Source organism: Haemaphysalis longicornis, unplaced genomic scaffold (assembly GCF_048455015.1).
Source record: "Haemaphysalis longicornis isolate Haplotype H1 unplaced genomic scaffold, Haemaphysalis longicornis Haplotype H1 scaffold_5, whole genome shotgun sequence".
NCBI lineage: Eukaryota > Metazoa > Arthropoda > Arachnida > Ixodida > Ixodidae > Haemaphysalis > Haemaphysalis longicornis.
Window position 1 is genome coordinate 158,829,742 of NW_027526385.1, and position 22,564 is coordinate 158,852,305.

The 22,564-nt window shown below is 49.7% G+C and overlaps 3 non-coding genes across 3 annotated transcripts; 2 read left to right on the plus strand and 1 right to left on the minus strand.

Moving 5' to 3' along the window:
* Positions 1–2,865: 2,865 nt before the first annotated feature.
* On the plus strand, positions 2,866–2,938 carry Trnaa-agc (transfer RNA alanine (anticodon AGC)). The gene has a single exon. It is a non-coding gene; the product is annotated as a tRNA-Ala (tRNA).
* A 2,981-nt stretch (positions 2,939–5,919) lies between these two features.
* Trnaa-agc (transfer RNA alanine (anticodon AGC)) lies at positions 5,920–5,992 on the plus strand. The gene has a single exon. It is a non-coding gene; the product is annotated as a tRNA-Ala (tRNA).
* Positions 5,993–13,681: 7,689 nt separating this feature from the next.
* Trnaa-agc (transfer RNA alanine (anticodon AGC)) lies at positions 13,682–13,754 on the minus strand. Its single transcript has one exon. It is a non-coding gene; the product is annotated as a tRNA-Ala (tRNA).
* Positions 13,755–22,564: the final 8,810 nt, after the last annotated feature.

Consider the following 22,564-nt stretch of genomic DNA (forward strand, 5'->3'; position numbering starts at 1 on the left):
CAAAACACCGTGCATGTCAAAACAGTTTAATTTAAGAATGAATCACTGCGCAAGCATGCAACTCGTCAAGTCGCACATTCTGCAAGATAACTGATTTCGCTTTTGTGCAAGGTAACAGAAGTTTGGCTAACGCAAGTTTCGCAAATTTTTTATATGAAAAAAGCCTCAGACACTTCCCTTGTATGCTGATTAGTGTGTTTGAACAACACGGTTGTGTCAGCTTCAGATGTACTGCCTGAAGCTGTCAATAAGGTGTTAGGAGTGTTTAAGAGCGAAGGAATGGGTCTGTCTTTCACCTCTGAGGTGCCTAAACATAGTTTGCTGCAGTTTCTCGACCTTAGTTTGCATTTCAAAAGTAGTGACGTTTGCTTTTGTTATGAGCCACGTTCTACAAAACCTATCCTTAATTTCAGGTCAGCCCACTCTAAAGTAGTAAAAAGGGGCATTGCTTTTTCCTGTTTAAGATCAGCACTAGAAAAATCCCGCAAACATTTATTAGGTGCTAGCTTTGTGAAGCAAGTAGCCCGTCTACAAGACGCGGGTTTTCCGTCTAGTGTACTCGTGGCTGTCACCGATAAGTTAATAAAACTTGTAAAAGGTCGTGCTAAACGTAACTCGAGTGGTGATCCTTCGCAGAAGAAAAATAAATTTGCAGTAATTCCTTACACCCACAGGATGGCCCACGGGCTTAAAAATGTAGGTTCCCGCTATGGTGTTAACGTGGTGTTCAAAGCTCCAAATAAATTCTCAAAACTTTGTCCACTGGTTGCCAAAAAAAACAGACAGCAATATAAAGTCCGTTTTTAACAAGTGCACTGTCAACCACAAGTACAAGTATGTTGCGTGTGCTGTAGGCGTTGTCTATCATGTCCCGTTGCCTTGTGGTTTTTGCTTCATAGGTCAAACCGGTCGATGCGTCAATAAACGACTGCGCGAGCATTATCTATCTATCCAGAACTCTTCTCTTTCTAGCTTGGGTTCTTGAAGTTTAGACCTGGCCTTCCCATTGGGAGGGTCCGGCTGAGGAGTCGTGGGCTGCAGGGTGGGCTGCCTCATTCCCTGCAAGGCTTTCCGGGCCTGGAATACGGTTAATAGAGATATCGATGTGTTCGGTTCTGGAGTATCTGGATGGCTCGGGGAGGTGCGAGGTTGGCATGTCCTAGGCGACAGGCTTGATGCGTGTCCGTTATGTTAGTCAATTAGTGCTCTGGCAGGCGGGTTCTCGAGGCGTGGGCGATGGCAAGCGCTTCGGCGGCTGCTGCTACGGGTAGCTTCCAACAGGGCACCGTGGTTGCTATTTTCCCAGTTGAGTCAAGAACTACGAAGGTTTGTACACAACTGGTCAGTAGATTGAGCAATGTCCGTGTACCCAAATATGAAGGACTGCGCTGTACCGTTTTTTAAGAAGCCTCGCCCTGGCCTCGCGGCGACATCTCTTTTAAGGTTCAGTTGATCTAGCAACTTTTCAACACGTTTTCAACACGTTCGTTTTTAATTGCTACACCAAATTTCAGTCAGAAATCCCATTTTATTTTTTAAAAATACTCCCACTTTGAGTAATAATGTTCTTGTGATGAAGTTCGGGTTAGCCGAAACACGTGCCAGAAGTCATAAGGGTCGGAGACATGGCATGGATGAAGAATGCGGTGGTTGTATTGTCGGAACGTGAGCCATGCGGTGCGCGGAACGAAAGGAAAAAAAACCAAATAATAAGACTAGGAGAAAGGAAAGAGGACAGCAGTCCTTGTCAGTCCTAGTCGCGCTAGTCCAGTAACCTTAGTCGGGTGCGGCGTCAGCGCCTAATGCCAACGGAACGTGCTCACGTTGCTGCGCAGCGTCCGATGAGGTCCAGTAGCGCCAGGCACGGTAGAAGCGGCAGCAGGCACAGGTAATGGGGCTGGATCCAACGGGTGGTCTGCCGGAAGAGGTTGCGGCCCCCTCCTGGTTGGCCCGACGACCAGGCGACCCGGCGCAAGGCGCGGATGCCCGGCGCAGCGACAGACACGGGTATCCGGCGCTGTGGCGATGGCCCCGTAGCCCCGGCAAGAGCTGTCGACGTCCCGGCGCGGTATCACGGGCGCCGTTAATGGGTTTCTTCGCAATTCCAAGCGCGACCCCGAGCTCGAGCCAATGTCGCCGTTCCGTCCTCCTCGCGCACTCGCCCTGCCTTCTCATCATCAGCGCGCATGACATCGTGGCACATACCCGCGCACGGGGGATTGACTTGGCATCTCGTCACAGTTCTTAAGTTTTTCTCAGTATGCCAGTGTTTTCTTTAGTTAAACATTGTAGACATGACCGCCGCAAGCCACATGTTTTGGTAGTGTTGAAACATATCGCCCAGATATGCTCCTCGATCGAGCTTTCTCTCAGCTTTCGATCAGGCTGATAAACAGACGACTAAAACTTTCGCGTCTAGGAAGCCAGAAAAACGCAATCGTCTTTGAAGCACCTCATCCTCTATAATGCTCGGCAATTGCTTTGTAAGCGCAGTTCAGACATTAAAATGCACAACGTTGAGTCTACGGTGGGAGCCGGTTTGTTCGGCACTGTCGCGGGATCTATAGTTCATATCACAAGCTAGCTGCAGCACTGCGGAGGCTACATTGTTGTCCCCCTCAGGGCGCCTAAGTTACCGCGAAGGAAGCGACAAAAGGCGCAGGGGCCTTGCGGTGCCACTTGCCGAGAGGGGAGAAGGGAGTGTCCTTTCAGGACCCCCTTCACGGCGAATTAGGCGCCCTCAGTCGGCCCACTATTGATAACAATGTAGCCTCCACTGCGCTGCAGCTAGCTTGTGATATGAACTATAGTTTCCGTCGGGGCATTGCACGCACCTAACAGGATCCTACGACCCCGTCTTACCGTGGGGGTGTAGCTCAGATGGTAGAGCGCTCGCTTAGCATGCGAGAGGCACTGGGATCGATACCCAGCACCTCCATGTCTTTTTTCTTTCGTTTTCTGATTACTTGCCCACCCCCCCCCCCCCCCCTCTTCTCCAAATAGCTCCCAAGAAATTGTGCATTTAGCTTTCAGCATTCTGCTACACTCGGAGTGTGCAAGTTTTCAAAATTTCGCATGCGAAATTTCGAATTTTTGAAATTTTGCAGAAGTTCTTCCATGCGCATTAGATACGAATCTCATACATTCAACATACCCTAAAAAATTGCATTCTTGCCGAATGTTTCGGCCTAATTCAAGTATACGAGCTTGCATGACCGGTAAGAATATCGTAGCCCCAAAATATGTGTTGAATACTCTATACATAATTGAAGTGACATAGTCTGGTGAATGTGGAAACATAAATACAACTAATGGTTTCTTGTTTTACCGTTTGCGACTTCGTCCATCAGAACATACATATACATGAAATCCAAAGAGTACGCAGAATTTAATTTCAGGAGGGGCGAAATCTATGGAACAAGGAAGGGTGGAATTAAATTGATAAAATATAAGAAAATGAATTCACTATCAAAACATTAAAGAAGGCATCGGTATTAAAGGAGCCATGAAGACAAAATACAAGTTGGGTTTATTAGAAAGACTGCTTAGTCCCTATAACAATGATACCAGTATCATCGCAATCTTCGAACAAATAACGGAGATATTAAAGAAAACGCGTGAAGCAGTCGCGACCCCCTAGCCCATTTCCCGCAACTTTTCTATGACGTCACGGAACCTTGTTTGTGCGATTGGCGGCCGCCTAACTGTCCTGTCGCGACGACACATGTCTGGACGTCTGTAATGGCGCCTCTAGTTCCATTTGACCACATCACTTGAATGCTAACGGGCAGTTAACGCACTGAAAATTATGTTTTATTGTTGGCCCGTATGACGTCATTCTTGCTCATAACGCGTCACTGTGGCGCAAAATTTGAAAGTTTTAAATACTTCTTGCTTGTTTTTTCGTTAAAAAAAAACATCTTTCGTGGCTGTAATGGAGCTGAATGAGATAGTGAATCCTAGTTCTTTCAAATTAAACGAAGTTGTATTTTCTCTTCATGGCTCCTTTAAGGAGGGTGCCCTTTACAAACTTCCGATTATTTTCGTTCTTTTTGTTTGGCTTCAGCTGAACTGCAAAATCGCTCATTGTTTTGGTCCAAGCCGTATGATCTTAGCACATCGCTTGGGAAATAAAAACAATCGTTATTTCATTATGTGTAGAGTGTCAGGGGCTCTGTACATTCTCCCATCACCGAACTCTCCAAACCCTCCTGCTGGGAAACGTCGTCGCTGCCAGTATTCTAGCGGTGTTAGTAGACGACGGTCTAATACCAACATCAGAGGCAACGTGGGCGACGGTCTCCCCAACCGCAACGAGACGGCGGACGCAGCCGCGCGAGGACTGACCAACCGCGCGGCGGCGGTCTCTTCCCCCCTGCCGAGCTCCGCGACAGAGGGAGGCCATCGCGAAGACAACGATGACGAAGACGACAACGACGACGTGGAGTGGGACCCGGAGCCCCTCCTCACGTACGGGGAGGTGCTGGAGTGGTACCGGCTCGGCCGGCGCACTGCTCCGGCGCCCCACCCGGAACTAACACGACAGCAGGCAGTGCTACTACGCCAACTACAAACACAGTCAGTGATCACGCCGGCGCTCGCGCGTCACGTGTGCCCGGACGTGTACGCCAGTGACGTGTGTAGTGTGTGCGGGCAACATCGCGCAACTCTGGCCCACATCCTGTGGGACTGTGCAGTGCACCCCGTGGAAGCTGCCGACCTCTACGGCCGGCTGCCGGACACCATAACGAGTGCCGTCTATTCGACGGACCTGAACGCACAAACTCTAGCCGTCCAGCAGCTCGAGGCTGCTCTCGCCAGGCAGAAGCGGAGCGAGTCGCAGACGGGGGGGAAAGGGACGAACTCCCGAGTACCTTTCGCGCACCGCTCACGCCGACACCGGCGGGGCCTAGTCCCGAGGACGTCGTGAACGTGGGTGGGATGTGGAGGCTCTGCGCATCCCGACCTCCCACTCCCTGCTGGCCTCAAATAAAGTCTTTCTCTCTCTCTCTCTCTCTAATGATGAGAAGTGTTGGAGAAGGCTGCATTTTCTCTCTGGGATGGTATGCACAAATCTTCTAGTTCCATCATCGAATAAGCAAAATGCGGCAGCGGAATGGGCCGTGAAAGGGCAGGTTCAATGGCAACTATGTCTTTCACCTTTGCGCGCGACCTCATCTCGAACGCCATAAAAAGAACGTGTAATCACCTGTTCACCCTTTTTTTCATGGTTAGAGAAGGGAATCAAAAAGAAAAAAAAGTACATGCCAAGACAATTTCCTTGACACGAAAACAAAAACGCTGCTCTCCCCAAAGTAAACATCAGCGGCATTGTCAAATTCTTTCGCATCAAAGCTTTACATCATATATAGTGGCAACTTACCCAATCTTTCCACTGCACATTGAAAAGCAGGTCGACCCGAAGTGCTGGGAAAGCCCGAATAAGTTTTAAAATGCAACATGGTAGCGGTCGTGACTATCGATTTATCGGAACAAATAATTTGAACTCTGTAGATATTCCTTCCCTCTTACGAACGATCTATTAGAGTACAACATCTGCCCGTTATTTATTCAAAGACGCTGTCTACCCTATATCCCGACTCTCCCACTTGGAAGGCATGCAGGCGACTATAAGATAACGAAGATAAATAAATAAGTAATTGGTTTCTCCATATTTATTCGCGCAGGCTGGCTGTATTATTGCAAAAACCCTGCTCGACGGACCGACTTAGGTTTCTTCGCCACAAACTTTCATCCCGCAAAATGTTCGGCCGTTGACCTGCAAGCCGAGCGCAAACATTAGAATGCGCAACTGTGCGTCCGCCGTGGCCGCCGGTTTCTCCGGCAACTCTCGCGTGATCTAGTTTCCGTCGCGGCGTTGTACTCACCTAACCGGAATCGGCGGCGTTGTCTTACCGTGGGGGTGTAGCTCAGATGGTAGAGCGCTCGCTTAGCATGCGAGAGGTACTGGGATCGATACCCAGCACCTCCACTTTTTTTTTTATCCTTAAACGGTTACTAGTTTGCTTTGTTTGTCTGGAAGGCTCTCAAGAGTGTCTGCAAACACTCGTGCAAGAGCTGGCACCGTCGCCGCCAGACTTCAACCAGCGGCCACCACTGAACCACAGAACTCAATAGAAGTGTTTCTCTCTCTCTGCTTTCAGTGGTTGCCTACGGGCGGGTGGTACGAACATTATAAGATTCGTATGCGAATTGTATACCTGTTGATATTCGACACTAATGTGATCTGAGACTCATATATTGCAGCGAAGCTGCATATAACTGGGTTGTCAAGGTGTCGCACCGGCTGCAACAATTTGCTCAGTGGCATGTGTTTAGTGCGGGGCAAAATTCATACGAAATAAAAAAAATGTCCCATGGCCTCTATATTTTGATATAAGACGGCTTTTATTAAAGCTAAAAAAGTATTTCCTGCAATGCGTTGCTGTTTAGAGGTGAAGCCCACTTTGTAAAATGAAGTTCAAGCATGATTTTTAGTAGCTGGCTTTCACCCACTGCGTGTCGCACAGTGAAGCATGGCCACCTGCGGAGGGAGTATGGTTATAGCACCAATACACTTAAACCTGGATGTAATGGACATCTATGTAATGAATTTCTGGATTTAACGAAGTTTTTCAATTCCCCATTACCAGCCCCATTGAAACCCAAGTTTTTGTGACCTCTATGTAACGAAGGCGTTGCGACGGTTCACCTGGATGTAACGAATTCGCTACGCTGATGAGGCACTGTTTTTTGCACTTTTTTTTGAAAAATTGGCTGGAGAAATGCTCTAATTTAGCGATCTTCCCCCACACCAAAAGCTACGGTGCCTTTCCAGTGTCAATGTGGTGTCGCTTAGGTGCTAGGCCTGCCTGTCGACGTGTTATCGCGAGTCTCCACTGCTATCTGTGGCGTCAATTCGTAGGTGATGAGTTCTGCTGCCAGAAAACGAAAAGTTTTGTCTTTTCAAGATAAGCTGGCAATTTTAAATACTGTCTACCCGGGCGAGAAAGAAGAACGTCACCACCCGGTACAGTATCCCAGCTAGCGCGCTCTCAACAATTATGAGTGCGGAAAAGAGCATCAAGTTCCCAAAAAGACGACGCCTTTCGGCATAAGTTGCGTCGTTGAAACGGGTTTAGGCACCGAAAATTGTCAAAAGGCATAAGTGATACTTAAGCTACGTTTCGAATACGGGGGGTAAGTGACCTTGCTTCTTTGGAGTGCCGTGTAGCGACTAAGTTTGTGGGAAAGCAGCAGGCCGAAATCACGCGGTTTTTCACTGTGTAATAAATGGTTAGTTCACCATCTCTGATATCTAGAATTTCGGCTTCGTTTCTGCTTCATTCACGCGAGGCTAAACTCGAAACCTGTATGTATCGAAAAAATTCGAATTTTCGTCAACTTCGTTATATCAAGATTTAACTGTATATACTCCTCTTTACAGCCACCCCATCTTTCGCGAGTCGTAACTACTCCTCGGAACGTGAAGCGTCTGTCCCTCTGACATTTCGCAGTGGCGCACTTCTTGACGGCCACCTGTGCAGCGCACTGCTGTCTGCGCTGTGATTGGTTTAGCCGCTGTATCGCAAAACGTCATTGTCTCCACCCACCGATCGTGTGTGTTCCTAGCCTGTGGCGTAGAGATCGGGTAACTCTCCTTATAATTCACTGTAGCAAATCCCCAATATAGCTAAACCCCAACATAGCTAGTGAAACCAGAGCGCCAGCTTGGCTAAACTTCCCTCTTCACAAGGTAGACCGGCTCTGAGCTTTCGGTTCCAGTCAATATCCCTTTCTTTGTAAATATGCGGCTAACTATATATTTTCCATCACTGGTGCAAATGTCGTATTCACAAAAGTACGTGCTAGGGGATAAGTTTTTCGAGTGAGAACTTTATGGCGAATGTAGAAACGGAAATAATAGCCTTCTAATAATAATAATAATAATAACCGAAATTGTCCGCGTCAGAGACTTGTGATGCCGACGCACTCATTAAAAGGATTTGCTGATTCGCTACGCCGCCTTCGAACAGATAACCTCGTAAAATTGGTAAATACATGCACATATGCTAAATGCAAGTGCCTAACCTCCTCACTACGTCCAGCAAGCGGGTTCGGTCAAGCTGACAATTAAGGTTGGAGAATACGTAACACTTCACAAGCTGCCTTTCATTTCCCAAACTGCGTGCAAGCACCGCAGGTGGTACATTGTTCTCTGCAATCCACCTAGATCAGCACGTCTACCTCACCGTGACATTCTACGGTGGCAAGACGAAGAAAAGTGACAGCAGAAGTTACGTCCTTGGAAGGACTTTTCAGTTTGGCAGATGAAACCAAAAGTCTAAAGCTCCTCTTTTCGCTTTTCTCCACCTTGCCACCGCAAATAGTCACGGTTTGGTAGACGTGCTGATGTAGAGAACAATGTGGAGAACAATGTACCATTTACGGTGCTTGCAGGCAGCTTGGGAAATGAACGGCAGGTTTGGAAAGAACCTCAGCTCTCAGCGCTCGTGTGTGTCTACATATCTTCCTTTCCGTCCGTGTTCCAGCTGCGCTGTCGTACCCTAACTATGTTCAACAAGCCCAAATAGCCACTTTAGTACTGAACGTTCACTTGCATCCGATGGGCCATTCCGTACCGTCCCTGTATCAGGTGACATTGATCAACAAATTTCTGCTCGACACTCCTGGTACGAGTGTCGAGCAGAAATTTGGTTGTATTCGGTTCCGAATTCGGTTCCCAAGCACCATTCCGTTCCGGTTCGAACCGGTTCAAACGGGTTCAAACGGGTTCGGAAAGGAAAATCGTGAGTGTTTTTTTTTTACTTTTTTATTGCTCCGTTATCGTTTCATCATGTGTCTGTCAGGTGGGAATAACAACAAATTCATAATGTAGGTTTTTTTTATAAATGCTGACAAGGCCAAGTTGACTGTACAATACACTGCAAAATGTCTTTTTTTTGTGAGAGGCCAGCGATTACAACACTGATGCGAAATAAAAAATTCAGCTTCCAACTTCTCACAGAACGCCAAGCCAAATTCGAACTCGCCCTCCAACGCAACCCGGACAGCCTCTCCCTTTCCACTGATAGTACCCCCAAGAAACCCAAGCACCACCCGTATCATGCCTAACATCCCCATTGACACCATAACTGTCTATCAATGGAACTGCCGCTCGTTCAACAGCAAACGTCATCAACTCTCCCTCTTCACCCAAAACGACCCCCCCGATGTCATCGCCCTGCAGGAAACCAACACCTCCACCCCCCGCCTATCACAATACAACGCCTTCACGCAAGATCCCCAATCACGAACGGCCATCCTCGTTCATAACTCCCACCCGGCACAACCGCACCGCCTCAGCCAAACCATCCCCCACACCTTCGTCGAAATCATCTCGACTCGCCCCACACGCCCGAACGTATATATCCTCAACATCTACAGCCCCCCCAACGACCACCTCAAGACCATAGAACCCCTCTTTCAAGAAGCGGTACAGATAGCTGGATCCCACCCCCTTCTTGTCCTTGGTGACTTCAATGCCCCTCACGTAACTTGGGGCTACCGCTACGCCTCGAAGAAGGGTACCGCGCTGCTCCGGGCCAGCCAAAATCATCACCTCGTCCTCCAAAACGACCTAACCGTCCCGACTAGAACCGGCAATAGCGTTAGCCGTGACACCATACCCGATCTGACCTTCACCAGACACTGTCCCACAGCCCAGTGGCACCGGCTTGACGAAAACCTCGGCAGCGATCACTACCTCATAACTCTCCGCGTACCCTTCGTTCACAAACCCCTCCGCAGAGGCACCGCACGCCTCACGAACTGGCCCAACTTTCGCAAGGATCCCACCTCCGTACCACCCATTGGCGACAACCTTGACGACTGGGCACAGGCCTTAGAACAGAGGGTTTGCGCCCACACTCAATCTATAGCCCTCACAGACGCCACGCCGGCGGCTGATCCACACCTCCTCCACATGTGGGATGCCCGTCGGGGCCTTTCTAAAAGATGGAAGCGCCAGCGCCACAACCACACCTTCAGAAAACGTATAGCCCGCCTGAACCAAGAGATCCAAGCGTACTCCAGCCAGCTTCACAACCAAAACTGGCGGGACTTCTGCGCCCGCCTGCAAGGTACCCTCCACACCCGCAAGACCTGGCACCTCCTCCGCTCCCTCCTGGACAACCACTCTACTCAACGTCACTCAATGCACCGCATCCATCAACTCATCCGCAACCATTCGCAACCCCCTCGCGAGCTTCTCCGCACCATCAGGCAGCATCTCTTTGGTGATCCGGTCACTCATCCCCCTGCCCCGAACCTTCAATACACCGGACGCCCCAACGCCGACATGGACCTCCCCTTCACCATGATCGAACTCCACGCCATTCACCCGTCTCACCCGCAACACCACCCCGGGCAGAGACCACATCACCTATAGAACTATCCGCAACCTCCCGGGCGACACCCTTGAAGACCTCCTCACCTATTACAACAGCAACTGGGAAGCCGGCACGTACCCCTCACAGTGGCGCCACTCAGACATCACCCTTATCCCCAAGCCCAACAAACCTGTCTCCGTCACCACCCTCCGACCCATAGCCCTCACCTCCTATCTCGGCAAGGTCTATGAACACCTAGTTCACCAACGCCTCTCCACCTTCCTCGAAGACCGTAACCTGTACCCCCTTACCATGTTCGGTTTCCGCCAACATCTCTCCACCCAAGACGTCCTTATACAAATAAAAGAACAGCTCCTCGACCACCTCAGCCATGACACACCCAAAACACTCCTCACCCTCGATACCAAAGGGGCCTTCGACAACGTTACGCACCAAGCCATCCTCGATAACCTCAATCACACCGGTTGCGGCCACCGCGCCTACCAATTCGTCTCCGCGTTCCTGCGGGACCGCACTGCCACCCTCCGGCTCGGCCCTCTCCAATCCCCTACCTTCCACACCCCTGCCAAAGGCACACCGCAAGGCTCCGTTATTTCCCCCTTACTCTTTAACATCGCCCTCCTCCACCTCCCCAGTCTCCTGAATGCCATCCCCGGTATCTACCATGCGCTTTATGCCGATGACCTCACTATATGGACTACCAGTGGCTCCAGCGGCGCGCAACAAGACGCCCTCCAGCAGGCCATCGACACCACTGTCGCCTACCTCCACCCCAGAGGCCTAACGGTCGTACCAAGCAAGTCTGCCCTCCTCGTTCTCCGAGCCCGCACCCGCGGCCACCCCCCACAACCCACCCCGGACCCACAAGTGACCATCCACGGCTCTCCCATTCCCCAAGTCACCTCCCTTCGGGTACTCGGAGTTCCTTTTCACTACGACGGCTCCGGCGCAATTCTTCTCCCACAGCTCCACAAAACAATCACCCAACTTACACACCTCATTCGGCGCATCCGCGGCTCCACCTACGGCAAACTCGTTCAAGCCCTCCTCATCAGTCGCCTTACATACAGCTGCCCTTTCGTCAACCTCAAGACACAGGAAGCTAGCAAGCTGGACGCTCTGATCCGCAAGACCTACAAAGCAGCCTTAGGCCTCCCTACCTACACTTCCAACACACGCCTCCTCCAGCTTGGCCTCCACAACACCCTCACAGAAATCTTGGAAGCCCAACGCACTTCTCACCTGCACCGACTCTCCCTCACACCGGCTGGTCGACGGGTACTTCAGGTCATCGGACGCACGGCCCCTGCCACCCCACACGCGCCCCAACGTATTCCCCTCTCCATTCGTCAACGCATCCACGTCCCTCCCGTCCCTAAGCATATGCACCCCATCTACAACCAAGGCCGCCGCAACGCCCGCGTCCGATTCCTCGAAAAACGCTACGGCTCGGATCCCAACACCCGCTATACCGACATAGCGCAGTCCTCAACCCGCCACAGCACCACCATCGCAGTCCTTAACAACGAGGGCCGCCTCCCCACCGCGGCCTCCTACCGCCACATCCCCACGCTCACCGCCGAGTCCCTCGCCATCGCCCACGCTGCCCTGACCCACTGCCACCAACCCTATCTGACCATAATAACCGACTCGCAGCAAGCGTGCCGCCTCTACCAAGCCGGCCTCGCCCCGCCAGCAGCCATTCCCCTCCTTCAACGCCTGCCTGAATACATTGACCTCTCCATTGTCTGGACCCCCGGCCACTCCGGCCTCGCAGGGAATGAGGCGGCCCACGCCGCAGCCCGCGCACTCATTACCCGGGCACTTCCCTCGCCTAGCCTCAACCAGATAACTCCCCCACCCCCAGACCCAGCAGCCCTGACACCTCTCGACCCCACGTACAACTCCATCCTCTCCCACCACACAAACTCCCGACGGCGATACCCGCCCCCCCCCCCCCCCCCACTTTTCCCTCACCGCCCAACAGGCCTACATCCTCCGCCGACTACAGACCGAAACATACTTTAACCACATCATTCTATCCCACATTTCCCCTTCTCTCTTTCCACCTGACTGCCCACATTGTCACATCCCTCTCAACACCTACCACCTCGTCTTCTCCTGCCCCCAACACCCACATCCCCACCCCTCCCCTTCCCCTGGGCAGTGGGAGTCCGAGCTGACCAGCTCCGCACCGGACCGCCAGGTCGCCCTGGTGCGGCGCGCACTGGAGGCAGCCCGGACTAGAGGCCTCCTGGACTTAGGAGGGTAACCACGCCCTTATACCCCTTCCCTTTAAGCTCAATAAACGTTTCGCCACCACCACCAACACTTAAGTCTGCTTACGTGTGTGAGTGTGAAAGCAATATTCTTTATGCCTGCGGGCTTATATTTAATCATTTATTTTAGTTCAATAATACAATAAAGTTTAATTAACAGCAGAGCCGTTTAAGCTCTTGTTTGCACCGTCAATGAACAGAAAAAAATTCCGAGACAATTCCGAGCCCACGTGAGCGTGAGTCTCCTGAGAGCGTCCGGCGGCACATACCCACATGGGGGATTGGCCAGGAATCGGGCGTAAGGAGGGCTAATGCGCCCGCTACACAAAATTATAAATTATAAACTTAAGCATCTGAATGAAGAAAGTCTATATAATCACAAGCGAGAATTCGTAAAAATCCGGAAGTGGCAGTTGGAAGAAAAGAATGAGCATTTTGAACAAAAAAAGAATGAAACCTGCCAGGGCAGGCACCTATGCCTTAGGTACGTATGCAGGTTTGTGCGTGGGCCTGCGTCACATGAGGGGCTTTCTTGAGGAAAACAAGAACAATGGCTCTAGGTAGGCGTTGCGATGCCACCGTGTGCTCCAACCCCATCGCCGACCAGTTACGGGCCGCACCTCGTCTCCAATTTCTTACAGAACCGGTCGGTATACGATTGGGCCGTGGCGTTGACAGCTGCAGTCAGGGGCCCGCGGCCATTTCCCCAAATCCCGTTGGCTGCGACGGCGGCAAACAGCATTCTACGACGCTCTGCTGCATTTCACGTTTCCGCACTCTCAAGTCATAAGGAATCCTTACTTGTCATCTTAGTTCTATCATGCACCAACTCGCCCAAGGTACCACTTTATGCCATTAGCACTCCCCCCTCCCGACTGCGTGACGAACTTGTGATGACGAAGTGCCACCTTCCCTGCACGCTCATCCCGTCCCACTCTTGCCGCACTTGCGACAGGCAAAATAAGAAAGCGCGAAATTTAAAAAGGCACATGGAGGTGCTGGGTATCGATCCCAGTACCTCTCGCATGCTAAGCGAGCGCTCTACCATCTGAGCTACACCCCCACTGCCCTGCGGACTAACGGAACACTGTTTGGTTCTTGCAGCATCGCTCAGGAAACTAGAGCACGCGAGGGTGACTGCAGCCGCCGCTGGCAAACCGGTTATCTATAGGTCTCCAGGTTGGCGTTGCGGAATGCATTTTCCTTCCAGAGCGAAGAACAGTATACTAAAAAAAAAACACATCGGGAGGTGAGGATAGGTAAGATGGTTCTTGAGGTACAAATAAATAGTCATCCGAGAAACATCATTGCCCTTGCCCGGAGAGCACTCCGTCACCCTCCGGAGGTGCTGCTGCTGCCAGTGCTGTTCCCGCTGCGCGGTTTGTAATCCAGCACCTCTCTTCTTCTCCCTTTCCATCCTCTTTGCTGTCTCTCCTGCCCCTTGACTCAGTTTTGATTAAGGTGCCCTCAACCCGAGAGGCTGTTATCTGCTGAGTCAACTTCTCCGTTCCCTTTCGATAAGAGTCAACTCCGTCCTCCATTCTCTTTCGAGACGTTCAGCAGAATTGTGAGTAGGCTTTGCTGTCAACACACGATGTGAGAGAGCCAGCTTACAATGGCCAAGTTCACTATCATCTCCTGAAAGTCGGCTTCACTGCGAAATACAAACGCAATGCTGGGAAGACATTTTTGAAGGCCATTATACGCCTTGTTTTATCAAAATACGAAGCGGCGGAGGCGAAGAGTTGGTCGATGGGCAACGGTGTGCCGAAGTTTAGAGGAAGGGAGTGGCTTTCAATCTCGTTCCACGGACCCCCCAAAACTGTTAGTTAGTCTATAACCGCTCAGTTGCTATAACAACCACGACGACGTTTAAGCATTTCTTGTGAGTTGTGAGTTCGGAAGCAGTAATGTCCTATATAGTGAATGCCGCTAAGTGCTCCTTGGAGTTTTCCGTTGCGAATAACGTTTTATGGTTAAATTAAGTTCGGGTAATTCTTTTTTTTTTACGTCCGTGTTTCGGCTGTATACCGGAGTAGACGGTAGTGCTGAAAATCCTACTGCAGCGCAAAGCATCCTGGCCCACTAACTGTGCCTCCTGTTGGGGCCAGTGCGAGGTGTGCTTGGTGACATGTCGCAGACGCCAGACGCCGCACGGGTGGCCGCAGCCACCACGGCTCTGCGAATGCCGAGGCGTTACCTAGCAGTGTAGTCCTTATTTGTACTCTATTACTAATCACGCGTTATGGGACACTTGGCAGTCACGTGGGTTTAGGAGCCCCTTCGCTGTCACAGACGCCACTGACAGAGCAGTTTTCGTTCAATGGGTCATCCAATGCTTTCGCTTTAAAAGACAACGGGTTTTTTGTCCCGGGTAGTGAGTGGGCCAGCTACAGCTCTGCGAGGCCGGGCTGAAAACAGGTGGCGTCGACAAATTCCGCCATGGAAAAAAAAACTACTCTGTCCGTTTTGCTAATCGGCATTGAGGGGCTGAACAGAAAACCTGTGATAGGTGGTTTGAACAAACCCTGAAAAAAGTCGTTTCTTCCTTCGTGTGAACCTGAGAAACGGGACGCACTCACTCATGGCACTTGATGACACATCACAATGTTGCTCATGATGAGGCAGCCCAAAGTTCCTCCTTTCAATGTAATAAGCGCGTCATTCCTGTCTCCACTGCTGGGTCATCTTGTGGTTCGCATTGGAATGGCCTGCCGCCGCCTCTTCTGAGCGGAATGCCATGCCTCGGCTGGCGAGACGTGGATGATGATGACAGTAATGCATCATGTATGCTTGGCTAAATCGAAAAATTTCTCCGTACGTTCGCAAAATCATCCACGCCGTACTCTCTTCCGACTGATACACACTCCGGGCTTGGTATACCCCATAGAAAGCACGGCACACTATTGACGAGCTCAGGTTTAATTTGGACCCCGCCTATGCCGACAATGTATATTTTGTCGCGAGAAAAACTTCGTCATAGTCATCATTTTCTCTGTCCTTACAGGCCTACCTTTTGCAAAGGGGAGTTAGCCCTGATGGTTGTTCTCTTGGAACCACGCATTTTATCTCCTAACACAAACGCCTATTTCTAGCAAGGTATGCCCGGTATATCTTAATCGTTGAAAATGACGCTATTACCTGAGCCCCATCTAGCTGAAATTTCCTCCTTTGTGCTTTCACCTGTGCGCAGCACCCCGCTGCACGAAAACCACGCCCCCCTTTGTCCGGGCGGGCTCGCCACGTGTGCGAACAAGACGCACGCCGGCTCGTGTAGCCCATTGTCTCTTCGAGGCCGAGGGAAACGAACCCGTAGACGCTGCGGAACAGGCGCGTCGCACCTGCGACCGGAAACGCACGTCAGGGAGGACATTGCACTGCGAGTATGTCACACCGACACACGTTTGAGCAATCATGCTTAACTAAGAGAGACAACGAGTCGTGTTCTGAACACGCTTGTGATCTGGCATCATTCTAGAACCTCTGGTAGAAGATACGTCAGCTCAAGTTAAGCGAGAGAAGTGGGGCTGGGCAGGCCATGTTATGCGAGTGAAGGACGACAGGTGGACCATCCGCATAACTGAATGGCAATGAGATATGACAGACGAAATAGAGGAAGACGAAGGATTAGATGGATGGATGGATGGATGGATGGATGGATGGATGGATGGATGGATGGATGGATGGATGGATGGATGGATGGATGGATGGATGGATGGATGGATGGATGGATGGATGGATGGAGGAGCTAAGGAAATTCGGGGACAAAGAATGGACTCGAGGCACAACTGGAACTCATTGGGACAGGTCCTAGTCCTGCTGTGGACACAACCGGGCTGGTGATGATGCTGTTGGAATACGTCCATAAATCTTCTGCCCCCCACCCCCCACAGGGGTTCGAGGCTTGAAGCTGTTATTATTCGACTGCAAAAAGTGGCCCATTGAGCGAAAAAAGATTACCATCCCTTCCCAAAGAAAGTTGAGAGAAGCGCGAAAGCTAAAAGTGCGTCCAACCGATCGTGAAACCTTGAAATACCGAAATCCCGAATAAAAACTCCCACCTCCCCTCGCGGGAACCCCTGTGTAGATGCGACGCATAGGGGGTTCACGTTGCAGCGTTGGACAGCGGAGGAACGGCGCTGGAACGATGGAGCGGAGCGGCGCAGGCACCGCGTTTTATAGCGCGCATAACGGTGAGGGGACGCGCCGGCGCCAGTGCGCCTGCCGCGGCTATGACGCAACACAATCCAACACAATCCACTTTATTCCAATCCAATCCAAGCCAAGCCAAGCCAAGCCAATCGATTCCAATCCAATGCCCCTCGCGAGAGAGTGTTCGCTATCAGAGAGGAGAGGGGGTGAGCGGCGGAGAGCTCAGCTGGCGCGGCGAGGAGAATGGGGGAGGGGCCGACGCCGACGACCACAACGCCGGAAGCAGGGACAAGGCGGGTGAATGAGATGCGTTGCATCTAGAAAATTTACACCATCTTCACGAGGGGAACCCTGAGGGGATGCGAAGCATCGCAGAGTTCCAATCCAAGCCAAGCCAAGCCAATCGAATCCAATCCAATGCCCCTCGCGAGAGAGTGTTCGCTATCGGAGAGGAGAGGGGTGAGCGGCGGAGAGCGCAGCTCGCGCGGCGAGGAGAATGGGGGAGGGGTGGACGCCGACAACGCCGACAACAACGCCGTATGGATACAGGGACAAGGCGAGTGAATGAGATGCGTGGCATCTAAAAACGAACACACGCGACAATTTTTTTCGCGCACTAAGTAAACACATCTACGAATGATTTAAATGTATACCGATACGTGGTTTATGAGATAAAGGTATACCATTTTACTCCTTCTTCATAGTCGATGCGTGCATTATTGTCTTTATCTTGAACCGCTCCTGTTTCGCGGTTTTCAAGCAATCGTTTTGACACAATGCAAGCCCGGTTTCACGCACACGCCGTGTATCCAGAGATCTTACCGGAGCTTTTCGGTCGGCCGACCGGCCTATGGAGATATGCCTTCTTTTGATAGGACACCACCGGCCCCACAAAGCTTTCGCTTTAAAAGGGCGGCGCCCGTGTCACTCCTGTGCGAGGAGCGCGTGACATGTCATCGTTACGCTCGAGTGGAGAAGCGGCGGTTCCTCACCTCAAAAGAAGAGGAGGGATGAGGTTACGTCCGTCGTCTCTGTCAACCCTCTTTACGCTTATGAATAGCGGTTGGCACGGGTCGCTCCAGACAGGAGGGATTGTGGTTGCTATAGTCTCGAAAGGACAAGATCAATGACCTTAGATCCAGACATGCACCATCACGGTGGCAGGTTCGGAAGGAGTGCGCCCATTGGATGCTACGCGTTCCATAGCGCGCGGACACTCGGCGGCGTGTGTAGAGAAAGAAAGAAAAACATTTTAGTGAGCTCGCAAGTAAGAGTGGAAATACTATATTCCGGAAACTACTGCCCTAGCCGTCTTCGCCCGCGTCACCACGAGGGTCTGGTTCTTCAGTTGACAACAGCTGGTCAACAGTGTCTCCCATTGCTCAGGAAAGAAACGGGTGGAGAGGGGAAGGGGAGGTTGTAATGGGTTGTGTCACTGCCTTCTAGGAAGACTGTTTGCGTCACGGATAGCTGAAGTGATGAAGTGGCAGCGGAGGGCAAGGCTGTGGAGAAAGGCGCGGAAGATCCCTCCGAAAAATTTTTTTCTGCACATGTTTTCATGTCGTTCCAGTAATTGAGCCGCAATAATACAACAAAAGTATATTTGTTCTGATTTGCGGTGATATTTGAATAAGAAAAAAAAGCAATTCTCTAACAAAATACAGTCACTTAGAAGGAAGTTGTTGTAGTGAAAGCGCACTATATTTTACTGCGGAGTACAAGTAGGCACAGGACCGAGGTAATTGGAGAATAATGGGAGAGGCCTTTGCCCTGCAGTGGGCGTAGATAGGCTGACGATGATGATGACAAGTAGTGCCGCAGCACACCACGCACGTCAGTTTGTTGCCAGAGCACGTGGGTGCACGTGAGTGCACGTTTTACTGCGGTTGCGTGGGTTTCCTCACTGTTTTTAAATTGTGAATATCAGCCATGTTGTGGCGATGGTTTCAACTTGGAGCAACACCGTCTGGTTGAATTCGCCATGCCGAAGAAGTGCTGCGTCCCTCGGTGCCGTAGGAATTACGACCCCTCAAGTGAAAAGTGCGCGTTTTCGGATTTCCCCAGTACGAGGAACTACGCAGGAATTGTGTGTGCGCTATTCCACCGGATAACTTTTCCTTAGCAGTATTTGAGGGTGAGTTATCCCGTGGAATTTTCTTCGCGCTTTCGAGCACGATCGATTGATCGATCGATCGATCGATCGATCGATTGATTGATTGATTGATTGATTGATTGATTGATTGATTGATTGATTGATTGATTGATTGATTGATTGATTGATTGATTGATTGATTGCCACCTGAGAATCTTTAACGTGCGCCGAAATCTCGAACACACGGGTGTTTTTGTTTTTCGCCTCCATCAGAAAAGTTTCGAGCTCAATTAAGAGTGCGCAACGTTTCACCTTAAAAAACCCACTTTATATTGGAAGTCTTATTTAGCGCTGCACTTACCCCCCCAAAAAAGGTTGGATGTAAACGAGGACTCGTTTTTTAGAAGTCTGCGAGCTTCGCGCACTTTTTAGCCGAAGATGTAATTAACGGGACTTTGTAGGATGACGAACAAACAAGCTCAAATCTGAGAAATGCAGAGAAACATTGACACTGAATAAGGTGATTTCAGTGTCAGTCGCAGAAAAGCATTATGACGTCATCAGAGCGACGGATCGAGGAGGCCTCGGGCATCCAGCGATGTGTGTTGTAAACGCTGAAACGCTGTCGCGCACAATTATGCCATCGTGGAGCAATTGTCACAAGATGAAGTGTTTTAGGAGCTATCGAACCAACGCTAGCTGGTTACAGACCTTACCGCAAAGCTCCTAACCAACGACGAGTCGTCAGATTTTGACACATACGACGACGGACACACCAGCGAGCTAGTTCAGAAACAAGTGTTGTGTACACGAACATTCTTGAGGGAAACTCTTGTAGATTAACGAATGACGAGGTTTTGGAAGCTCATTCATACTCAAAAAAGAAAAAGTTGCAAACGCTAGGCAAAACATTCTGTGAAAGTGCATTTGTTTGCGATCTAAATAAACTGGTTAAGAAAAAGGCTCTCAGACTTTTGATCTCGTTTATAAAGCATGCTCAATGCCTTGTGACATACCTAAGATTTGGCAGTGGTATTTGTTAACTACCTTCCCATGCCTACCCGACTCAATCGCAACTAAGAAGGGATAATGTTTGCCAAACACGCATTATCACCCCAAAAGGGTCAATTGTCTTTAATTTTTGCTAAACATCAGACGTAAACTCCCTTCTACCAGTCGTTTCTGTTTATTTTAACATTCGGGAATGCTTCACGTGTAGGCAATTCTTTCGGAGATGGGGCTATGACTACGCGTTCAAACTGTTTTTTTTGTTTCATATATCAATTCGATCAAGATTTATGTTGCCAATTTAATATATAAAAAAAGAATCGATGAAGAAAACTGAGCTTCGGGCATCAGATATCTCTGTTTCTGTTTACTACCACGCTGTAAATGTAGTGCTGGAAGCTGGACGAACGTCGTTTTCAAGCGCTTGCCTATCCTTTCGAGCAAGCACGTTTTTTTTGCGGCTAGGAGTAGGAAAATGTGTGACCTCTAGTTGTCATTACATATTTTTAGCTGTATATACATTCCTTTTCATCGACTGAGGTAGCATGTTCATTACTTCTCAGTGCATGCTGAATGCACTCCTCTACTGCGACCGGGCACTGCCTCCACCGCTGCTTTGTGACGTCATGGCGGCATTCGTCAGGCCTTAAAAGTCTAGGCCTTAAAAGTTGATTGTGTGCGCGTTCCAGGAGTGTGGGCTGTAGGGTATCGGAATATCGGAAAAATTCGCGCTGAGCACTGTAACATGTCGGAAATAAATAAATGGCGCTTCAATGGGAGTCCCCTGAACCTCCCATTGACTGCAGAGCGTAGAACGTACTTGTAGAGGTATACTGGCGAACGCCGAACGCCATTCTGCATTCTCTATATAGGCGACGATGACGACAAGGCACAAAACTCAAAGAACCATTTAGAGACGTTTCATCACATTTGTTACCGATAATTTGACTATCTCATGTATTTCTGTCAAGAATTCTAGATTTGTACGCACCTTAATATTTTAATTCTATTTTTCAGACAACACTGGCGTTTCTGGTTGTTTTTACTGTCACATGTATTCGATTCTGGTATCTGTGTGTTTTCTTTTCCTTTTTTGTGTGTGTTATGTTTGAACATTGCTGTGTACCTCGTCACTTGCCCTCCCTTATGTAATGCCCTCGGGCCTTTAAGGTTGAAACAAATGAAATGAAATCATCATCATAGTCATCATAGTAGTCAGCAGCAGCAGCAGCAGCAGCAGCAGCAGCAGCAGCAGCCTGTCTACGCTCGCTGCAGGGCAAAGGCCTCTCCCATAGATGTCCAATTATCCCGGTCCTGTGCTAAATGCGACCAATTTATCGCCGCTAACTTCTTGATTTCATCTGCCAATCTTACTTTCTGCCGCCCCCTGTCACGCTTGCCTTCTCTAGGGATCCACTCTGTTACCCTTAATGAGCAACGGTTATCTTGCCTTCGCATTACATGCCCTGTCCACGCCCATTTCTTCTTCTTAATTTCTACTAATAAGTCCTTAACACATGTTTAATTGGACAGAGGCGTCTAATTGGACATTAATGCTTTAGCATCCAAAAGTAGTTAGAAGTCCTTAGGTGTCCGAGATTTTTTTGAAGCCTAGCAGTTAGCAACTACTCATCTAGCTGCATGCATGGGAGTAGTGACACTGCTACAATTAAAGTACACCGGTTACTTTAACTAATGGGTAATCAGGTGCGGTTACTTTTTCTTCCCGTAATTTAGTAATTTAATCAATTGCTTATCATGGCGATCTCAGAGACAAGAAGTTCATTGTGTTATAATTTATCTTTCAAAATGCTCATAGGTTTCCCATTTGGAGATCGTCCCATTATGTTTTCTGATTCGACCTTGCCCTCGCAGCCCTGGATTTTCATTTCGAATATATAAGCTTTATTCTGCGAGCGATTTTTTTCTAAGTTTAGGGCAAAATGAACTTACAAATGAAAAATTAAGCCTTTAATGCAAGTATCTATTGATTTACAGAGACAGCGTCTGATTGAGTAATCGCACAAATAAAATTTTATTTCGAACAAATAAATTGTTTTGGGGATTACCCTAAATCCTAGGTAACCATGAGCCCACAAATAAAAAATAAGCCTGGTTGTGCAAATATATTATTAGATTTACAGGCATGACGCCGAAGTGCGAGCCCGTTTTTTTTGTTGTTTTTTTTTCTTGCACTCTCAACGTCGTAAGTCTTGTCTTCACTGCAACGCCTTCTTTTTAGCGCTGGGCTCACGACAAAAACGAAGAATGCTGGTGTTTGTCACAAGAGGCAACCTTGAATGAATGAATGAATATGCTTTATTTAAAGGAGGCACGAAGCTCTTTGGTGGGGAAGAAAGTAAGTAGGGAGGGGATGAAGGGGGGTACCACTAAAGTTCATTGTGGGATCATAGGTCCTTTCGTGGGCGTCGTCGTTGTTATGTGCCGCCTAAAAAACGCATGGTCAGGCTCGCTCTATGCTTCTTTGTAGAGACCACTCTCTAGTGCGTATCGGCCTATTGCTCCGAGTAAGGATGCGTTACTTCGGAGTAGCATTTCCCATATAGTTTCATACAAATAACTAGAGGGGAAACTGGCGCTAGTGTCAACGCGAACATGGC